Source organism: Sphaeramia orbicularis, chromosome 15, assembly GCF_902148855.1.
Source record: "Sphaeramia orbicularis chromosome 15, fSphaOr1.1, whole genome shotgun sequence".
In the NCBI taxonomy this organism is placed as follows: domain Eukaryota; kingdom Metazoa; phylum Chordata; class Actinopteri; order Kurtiformes; family Apogonidae; genus Sphaeramia; species Sphaeramia orbicularis.
In genome coordinates, this window is record NC_043971.1 from 16879153 (window position 1) to 16887597 (window position 8445).

Below are 8445 nucleotides of genomic sequence, written 5' to 3' on the forward strand. Positions count from 1 at the left end.
GATAATAATACAACAGCATAAAATGTTTCTATATGCATGTCTTGCTGGTCATAGATAAATAAAAATAAATAAATGAATAAATAATAAATACATACATGAAACAAACTCCCACTATTCATGGAAAAGTGAAAGGAATGTCACCTTTGGCTTTGACTTTTCCATGTGACCATCATTCAGCCTTCAGAAACCAGAGTCCAGGTGGTGTTACTGCACAACAAGTTCTCTGAAAATATATGAATAAATATGAGTAACTACAATTCAAGTTTGCATTAACAAATTCAGACTCAAAACTTTAGTTATACAGCTATATAACGAAGGAATGATATTTGGGTAAAAAAAAAATATATATATATGGATTATGAATTATCTGACAAATACATAACAGTGGAATGCCTTCAAAAATGCCTATTTTTGGATCAATATGAACACAGAAAACAAGATTCATTGTCTCAGTTGTCAAGGCTGGTGAGAGCTATAGTTTACTGAATAACACCTGTTACTGCACGCAAAAATTTGTTAAATATATTATGCATAATTTAATGTTACGCAATGAAACCCGGTGCTATGTGTTTTTTTCAGAGTTAGCAGTGTTTTTAATCACCAAAATTTAATTAAACTTCATGACCGTATTGAATGTTGATGTATCAGATGTAAGGAAAAATAAATCCATAAATAAATAAATCTGTGACTTTGAAAATAATTAAAACAAAACTGTTTTCTTGCTCTTTTATCACTAAAATAGTAGTTTTGGATTTTTTTCTTTGTCTCGTTGAATTACTTAAAATAAAATCACTACATTTTCTAAATGTGTTTCAACCAGTGCAGTGTAGACCCAAACATTAAACTACTTTTACTTTATTTTATGACGTAAATTCTACAGTTGTTGAAGTATCACCTCAACATAGTCTCATTTTTTGCTGTGTGGTTCACTCCTCTCAAACACTGCAGATCAGGAACATGAAAGCAGAATATTACTATGAATATTATTAAAATATCAGGCATTGTGTCAGCGCAAGGTCTGACAAACCTGCTGAAATATTCCACAACCACAAACCAGGCTTGAGTCCAGATGAATCAGAGTCTATAGAACCATTAGTGTACACTAGTGAACCCTTCACAGTCAGAGTGGACGCTCTTTCCTCCTCCTCCTCCCTCCCACCAATCATTGCGTGTTAGAATGACGCTCATCCCCTTTTCTTTTTTTCTCTCTCTCCTTCCTTGCTCTCTCCCTCCCACTATTTCCCTCCATCCCCTCTTTCCTCCCCCCTGTCCTTTCTCCATATCCATACTTCAGCAGTTCGTATACAACTTCCTCAGATTGAGAAACAACCTGAAGGAGTCTGAGGCTGAAACCAAGCACATGTATGACTATGAGGTGGCAATTAGTTTGTCAGTGCAGAATATTTTAATTATAGGTTGTTCGAGCGAGTTGTTACTGAATATTTATAGTCAGATACAGGAGAATACATCACACAGGTGAACCTTAAGAAACATACTGTGTATTAGACATTCTAACTATATCTGTCCCTTTAGGTCTGTCATAATAATGAAATTTTAGCTGACGCTTAATGGTCTTTTATGTTATTTTATGCAACTAATATAGAATAAAGCCAACTTATACACATGCACATGAAGACTAAGAGTCATTTACGGGACCAGAACATTGGCGCACATTAAAAAGTTGCAGTATTCTTTGCTTTTTTCAGACGGATCATGCAATAGTGGGAAAAAGAAACTTTTCCAACACCCTTAAAATTTTGCACAATCTCAAATATTATTAAGAAATATCTGCAGAAAAATCTGCTTCATGTTTCAAAAGGTGTGGCTGCATCAGACAGATGTAAACAAATGTTTTTTCTGTTGTTGTTGTTTAGCAAGAAAAAATAACAAAACTAAATTCCTGATAGTTTCAACATGTCATGCACTGATGTGTTTCATTATTTTGCTGAAACATCTAATTTCGACCTCAATGGAACAGAGGGGAGCATGTGGGTTAGAGAATGGATCAATGCTTGGCAGAGTTCAATGACATTTGAGTGATTTTTAATACAATATATCGCAAAAACATGGAGTATCCAAAAGCTTTTTTCCACTACTGTGTCTTAATAACTTGGATTAAAAGTAGAGGACCACATTTGGCCCTTCATCTTAATATTGATTTTAATCAAATAGAACATAAATGAATGATATAAATCAGGGGTGTCAAACTCATTTTAGTTCAGGGGCCAGATTCAGCTAAATTTGATCTGAAATGGGCCGGACCAGTAAAATAATAACATAATAATATGTAAATAATGTCAACTCCAAACTTGTCTCTATGTTTTAGAGCAAAAAAGTTAATTTATATTAAGAATAGGGTTTACATCTACAAACTATCCTTTCAGAAGATGTGAATAACATGAACAAACTAAAAAAATAAGAGTAATTTTAACAATATTATGCCTCAGTTTATCATTTACACATGTGCATTATAACTTATAGATCACAGTGGATCTACAAATACACAAAACATTTAGTAACAGGCAGAATATTGTCAAAATTGTACTCACTTCTCTGAAGACATTTCAGGTTATTCGCATTTTTTGCAAAATTATACTTTGTTTTAGTGTAAATACATGAAAGTATTTACATTTACAAAGAGAAACATTTGGAGTTGTCATTATTTTTATGTTATTATGATAGTATTTTACTGGTCGGACCCACTTGAGATAGAATTGGTCTGAATGTGGAACCTGAACTAAAAGGATTGTTCATATCTTAGTGTAATTTTTGTATTTCACAAATTCATCCCAAGGGCCGGACTGGACCCTTTGGCGGGCCGGATTTGGCCCCTGGGGCGCATGTTTGACACCTGTGATATAAATTGTGTGAATCAGTATGATGATCTGAATGAATGAGAGAGGCAGTGATGAACAAAACAACACCAGGCAAATGACAAGCCTAAAGTGCAAAGCAAGTGATCAGGGAGACAGAGGGAGGCGGACTGAGTCCAATGTCTCATATAACTGAGGAGACGCCTGCTCAAGGTGTGAGTCACTGGAGGATGACTTCCTGCTCTTTATGTAAAGCCACACCCCCACATGGCAGCCCAGACAGGAAGTGTTTGAAGCTGTTATAAAAGCTGGTTCATGACCTGATTCTGACACAAATGTTGAAAGTTTAAGGCAAACATGAAACTTCAGTCTTATCCAACTACACAGATAAAAAAGAACGGTGATGTTTGTTATGATTATGCAAAGTAACTGTGGTTTGTTCTAGTAAGTGAAATGTGGTGATTATGTAATACTTATAGCAGGTCTACGCAGAGGGGAAACTGGTTGTACAAAGTAGTAACACAATATCAAACACACACAATCAACTAAAAATATAGTAATCCATTAAATTAAAAGGTTATAAAAACAAACAAACAAACAAACAAACAAAAACAATAACAGTACTGTCTATTTAAGCAATGTTAAGTTTAAAAGCAGTTACCATTCATCTTCACCAAGCATGGCTGAGTGGTCAAGCTAATGTTATTTAATTATTTTTGAGTGAAGCAACAAAACTACCAAGGTTATGACACAGTATTTGTATCTGACTACCCTGTCCTTCAAGGTCTGGCACTTCTTTTCTTCTCTTTTTTGGAACTGTAACTTCAGACAGATGTTTCTCTTAGTACTACAAACACAGACACACACATATACAGATGTGTAAGTGAGTGACTAGATAGCTCAGTGGGCTTAGGTGCAGAAGATTGGTAGTTCAAATCCCAGCAGGAATGAAAAATGGACTTGCCTAAGAATAAGGCCCTTTTTTATACGTCTATACCTCGGTACAATAAGTGAATGAGTTATACTGGACATTGGACGTTGCCCGGGACAACAACAAGGTCCACAGGTGTTGGACAGGACATCCTGATGTCAAACTGGCTACTGGAGCAAGGCATTCATGGAGCAGGGAAGAGAACACAGTACTGATGGAGTGTTACGATGAGTGAGAACACAGTTTATACATATCAGTAATCATTGCTGGCCTAGTGTAATGATTATATACTGAGTACCAGTTACACTTTATCTATTACAGGGTGGGGAAGCAAAATGTACAATATTTTGAGGCAGGGATTGAAAGACAGTGAATGACCAATTAATTTATTAAAAGTCATGAGAATTTATTTGCCACAAGAAAATTTACATAATAGAAAATGTTTTTATTTTGTGTGTCCTCCTTCTTTCTCAATAACTGCCTTCACACGCTTCCTGAAACTTGCGCAAGTGTTCCTCAAATATTCGGGTGACAACTTCTCCCATTCTTCTTTAACAGTATCTTCCAGACTTTCTCGTAATAGTTTTGCTCATAGTCATTCTCTTCTTTACATTATAAACAGTCTTTATGGACACTCCAACTATTTTTGAAATCTCCTTTGGTGTGACGAGTGCATTCAGCAAATCACACACTCTTTGACGTTTGCTTTCCTGATTACTCATATGGGCAAAAGTTTCTGAAAAGGCATGGATAATAGTGTTAGGTATGATTATGACATCAATATATGTTTGGTTTCAAAACAATTGATGTAGTGCCTGCTGAGAAAAAACAACTAAATGTTCATTGTAAATTTTGCTTCCCCACCCTGTACGAATAAATTACATTGTCAAAATTGTTTATCTTATCTTATCTTATCTTATCTTATCTTATCTTATCTTATTTTATCTTTACATGGTTTAGGAAATCCCCATAGTAAATACAGACTTTTGAGCACTTAAGGTGCTTATACTTGACTTTAAAAAATGTCATTTATCTGCATCAGTCAGATCCTGAAGCGTGGACTGTGTTTCAGGACCATGGTCAGCTCACTGAGCAGCAGGATGGCTGCTGCGTTTTAAGAAAAAAAGTCAAGCTCTAATTCTTCGTTATCAAATCTAAATCACTTCATAACGCACCAAAAACACTAAGTGCTTTTACCCTACAGGCAGGATCCAGTCCATACTGGTTCATAAGGTCCTGTTTAAACAAACATGTGAGCGGAAGAAGCCAAATGATTCACTGTTTTATTTGTAACAGGCATCAGTCATATAACAACTGTAATTATTAATGTGTTAGAGCTTGAATGGGTGTTTCTGTTTACTTTTCTGAAAGTCTCTATGTGGTTTTTACCCCTCGGCCAAATCTACTTTAGTACTTTTACACCACACCACAAGGGGGTAGCAACAGGTTAGTACTGCTCTCACATCTAAGTCACAGTCACATGACATGGATCCTACTGCAAACTATAGATTCACACAACAACAAACAAAGCAACAAAACAACAGAAAAATACTGCACAAGAAAGAAACTACTATCAGTAATTCACAGCAGCAAGACAGAACAAAAAGCTAATAAAAGATGAGTGTATTAAGAACAATTGTAGCAGTTTCTTCACAACTTGTATATAAATAGTCATATCATCTCTTATGTGTACATTTCTGTGTTCATTTGTTCATATTTGCAAAATACACTGGAAAATACTGAAGTGCAGTAAAGCTACCCAATGAGAAACGTAGCAATTAAAGCTACTAAAGTTCAGAAATGGTAACAAAATAAACAAATTAAAATAAAACATACCAGAAAAATGCCTCACATTTGGGTTTATTGGAATAGCACCAATTTGTTCATGGGTCCTACATTAAAAAAAAAAAAAAATAATAATAATAATAATAAAAAAAAGCAAGCAAATAAACCTACATTTCCTTGGGAAATCGTAGCTCTAGACAGCAGTCTTCCACAAACTAGAGCCCAGGATTGTTAATTTAGCCTGTGAACTTCTAAACCAGCATGCAACAGTTTCTCTGAACAGCCAGCATTAATTAGCCCACAGTTATGATGCAGGTTGATATAAGTGATTATTAATTTGTTTTTTTTGTACCTACGAAATGCAAAATAAAAATCAACCATTATATTAGGATTTAACTGATGAGCTCATGATTGTGATTGGTGTGTGTGCACACATTAATGAAATAAATAACTGTAATCAAGTAGTATAAGCATTTGTGGCAAAAGTCTTACTTTTGGAGTTTAAGTAGCTAATATTTTGGTGTGAATTCTTTTGTTTTTAAATGTTTTTTTTTCATTGTAGTATTCAGTATTTTCTTTTATTTAGTTAAAAGAAGTTAATTCACTTTATTATGACTCTAGGAAAAGTGTCGTTAGCATTAGCATTAGCACATACAACACAATTATTATAACACTTTTAAAAATTTATTTATTTATTTATTTATTTATTTATTTGTAAACAATAATGCGCTTTATTATCCCTTTGGGAAAAAATTTGGTCTCTGCATTTTACCCAAGCTAATACACAGACTGTACCTAGCATTAGCACTTTGCATTAGCCCATAGTATCCACAGTTATTTTAACACATTGCCACCGTCTTAGTTGACTAAATGTTTATATACTAATTCATGAGTGAGTGAGTGACTTCTATCCAATCTAACAGATTTTTTTTTTTAATTGTTGCTGTATCTTTTTACTTCCAGTATAGAGGGAATGCACATACGTCACTTCCCCCTGGGCCACGCCCCTCTAAGTCAGACTGAGTGGCAAAAACAAACCGGCTCAACATGGTGGAGCATAGCAGTAACTACTGCGAAACTGGGAAAAATGTGGAATATAACATGAAATTAAAGACAGCTGGACTGGACATGGATCCATACAAGCTACCAAACAACAAGTGGTCTACGAACGTTGATATGTGGACAGAAATCACGTATCCTGACATTTATATGAACCTAATTTCAACGCTGGGAAAATACCCAATGCAAAGGCTGAAAGCATACAAAAGACACAGAGTTGTTGACATCCTCATCATCGTTAATTAGAGGATTACAGCTGGTGACTACTTTCAATTCAACATACTATCGTTTTTGAGGTTTTATGCCAGTGCAGACGTATTTTCTTGGCGGTGATTTCCAAGGTAAAGGCCCAGCAGTAGTGCTCACAGTTCACTACTGATTTACTGGAGTTGAACCCTTAGTACTGACCCAAGTGAGTGGATGATCTACTGGTACTGTGGAGATTTAAGTAGAGTTAACATCAAATACTTGATACAACACAGCTACAACAGCTTTGTGCTAGAGTACCCACTTATTTGGAAAACTAGGTTAGCCTCAGTTTAAGCTAGTTCACAAATCATGTAGAGCACAAAGTTCATAATCACACAACTGAAGACAAAAACGTTTCAGTTATTAAATATAGAACTAAATGACAGATGCTAACATTAGGAGCTTTACTAAGAAGTAGTTAGCCAAAACGATATGTAATTTAAGGTATGATTTTACACAAGAATACAGCATAAATTAACGTTACCTGACACGAAATGGCAACCACAAATCCAGGTTTTGTTGCCTGGATTCCAGTTATTTCTACGAATTGCAGCGATCCATCTGCTTCTTCTGTCTTTGGCTTTAGGTCGCCGCTAAAACGATAGCTCCGAGTACTTTTTAAACCTATTTGTGCAATCAATGGCACAACAGCTCTGCCCCATTTTAGCTTACCGGCTGACAGGCTGTAAACTATTGTCGTCATGCGGCGTCCGTCGTCGTCGTCTGTCATCCGTTACAAAACTTTCAATCGTCTTCTTGTCCGAAACTACAATTCCGATTGACTTCAAACTTAGAATACAGCTTCTTCATGATGATGTCAACAAAAGTTAGTGAAATTATTTGGATCTGGATCTGATGTTTGAAAAATGTCCCCACTGTAAGAGATAGGAAGTGGATCGATGCAATAACTCAGTAAATATAAATGATATCCAGTGTAAATTTCTGCAGTCCAGCCTTGATGGGGAGATGACCAAAACATAATGTCCACATGCTGATCAGGATCTTCTTCTGGATCTGGGAACTTACGGAAAATTTAACATGGGCTGTTATGGGGGAAAAATTCAATCGTCTTTTTCTCCCAAATTACAGTTCTGATTGACTTCAAACTTGGTATACAGCTTCTGTATGAGGATGTCAACACAAGGTATTGAAATTATTTCCATCCGGATCTGATTCTGGATTTGGTGCCACTTTGAAAAATTTTCCCATTATAACAGATAGGAAGTGGATTGATCCAATAAATCAGTATCAATGATGTGAAGTTGGAATTTGAATTTTTTACAGATCTGATTGGAATAGGACAAAAACATGGGCTATTTCTGTAATATAATAAATACACAGAACTGGGTGATAATAAATGGCATCTGGATACATTTCCCAAAGCTTTTAATTTGGCTGGTAAGCTACAGGGCCATTAGTCTTATTTTTTAGACTGTTCTAAAGTTTTCGCAGTATTCCAGCCAAAGCCACTACTCATCTCCTCTGTCTGTCACTCAGTGGGCGGAACCGCGGTGACTTCCGCTAGCGGTGACGGCACGCGCATACCCTCTATTGGCTCAGCTTTTAGCTTTACTTTGAAAGGGTCTGTGTCACATCCCGGAAGTCCTG